This window comes from Hemiscyllium ocellatum, assembly GCF_020745735.1.
Source record: "Hemiscyllium ocellatum isolate sHemOce1 chromosome Y unlocalized genomic scaffold, sHemOce1.pat.X.cur. SUPER_Y_unloc_2, whole genome shotgun sequence".
Classification (NCBI taxonomy): domain Eukaryota; kingdom Metazoa; phylum Chordata; class Chondrichthyes; order Orectolobiformes; family Hemiscylliidae; genus Hemiscyllium; species Hemiscyllium ocellatum.
In genome coordinates this window covers 101,279-103,124 of record NW_026867601.1, presented here as the reverse complement: position 1 = coordinate 103,124, position 1,846 = coordinate 101,279, and positions in this window count along the sequence as shown.

Genomic DNA, 1,846 nt, shown 5'->3' with positions numbered 1-1,846 from the left:
TCGGCCTAAACTGATCCATACCAACCAAATTATCCTTCCACGATTATCTTATTTCCCTGCACTTGGCCCTTTATCTTTCTGAATCATTCCTGTGCATGTATTTGTCCAAATACCTTTTAAATATTGTTAATGTTTCTCCTCACCAATTCCACTGGCAGCTCATTCCATTTGCTGAACAGTCTTAGTGTGTAACTGTTGGCCCTCAGGTTCCCTTATTTTATTTCCATCCTTACCTGAGACTAGGACCCGTGGACACAGCTTTAGAATTAGAGGGGGTCAATTCAGAACAGAAATGCGGAGACATTTCTTCAGCTAGAGAGTGGTGGGCCTGTGGAATTCATTGTCACGGAGTGCAGTGGAGGCCGGGACGCTAAATGTCTTCAAGGCAGAGATTGATAAATTCTTGAAGTCACAAGGAATCAAGGGCTACGGGGAGAATGCTGGTAAGTGGAGTTGAAATGCCCATCAGCCATGATTGAATGGCCGAGTGGACTCGATGGGCCGAATGGCCTTACTTCCACTCCTATGTCTTATGGTCTGATAGTCTTATGGATTACCCAACGCTGGGAACCTGCTGAGTTCATGCCTGTCATGGTCGTTTACATTTCTATAAGATACCCCGTAAATCGCCTACCCTTTAAATGAAAAATTAAAGATTCAGCACCCGAGTCTCCGTATCAACGGTCTCACTCTCCATTTCGATTAAAATGTTCTAGCGTGTCATGGTTGCTTGTACCCAAGGGATCTGCTACAGTTAGATTAGCAATGATGAACTTCTCATTACACAGCATCCAACGTAAGATGGCCTGCTTTCTAGTTGGTTTCTGCACATATTGGTCAAGGAAACCATCCCACATACAATCCAGAAATTCATCCTCTCCACCATTGTTACTTAATTGGTTAGTCCAGTCGATGTGCAGTTAATATCATGCATGATCACCAAAATTTCCTCATCACATGCACCTCAGATTTCCTGTTTACTGCCATTCCCAACATCACTTCTGCGGTTTGGAGGTGTGCATGTGACACCCACTTATGTTCTTTTTACCCTTGTTTTTTTTTCACTCGGCCCATAAAGACGCCACATTGTCAGAGTTGGTATCGTTAAGAGAGATGAACAAACCTACACGACAAGGAATGGAGACATTTCTCTCAAAATTTGACCATGATTTGATGCTAATTAGTCTTATCCACTTTCAATGAGTTGTTGCATAATGCTACAGCTGCCAGCTTAAGGTGATGAGCTAGAATAAGCGTGCAATTGCTTTCTCAATAGATTGATATCAGACACGTATTGTTGACATTTTCACCATCAGTGTAATGTCAGTGCTTCTCCAGCAGATGGAAGTGCGGACTGAGAGTCGCTTCTCCGATCAACACATTCAGGTCTGTTGTGACACACTGCTGGTACAATTGAGATTAATTGCTGGTTTTCTTAGTCACGTCACAACCATTGCACAAAGTGGTATCAAATGTTTTTGAAAGACATGACGTAAACCAAGCATGTTTAAGTATTACTGAGCCATAGGCTTTGTCATTAGTCGATATAAAATCCATGCAGGTGAAGGTCAGAAATACCATGGGAAAGACAACGTTGCTGGAATAAATTCTAGAATCACGAAATTATAAGAAAGCATGACAGAGATCAGAAGATGATGAAGCATGAGAAGAAAGGCATTGTATTAATCACTGGCAAATTAATCTTCACATCAATTGACAGACAGACAAAAAGACTTTTACACTTAATGGTAAGGTCATAGCGAGTGTTGCTGAACAAGGAGACCTTGGAGTGCAGGTTCATAGCTCCTTTTGAAGGTGGAGTCGCAGGAAAACAGGAGAGCGAAGA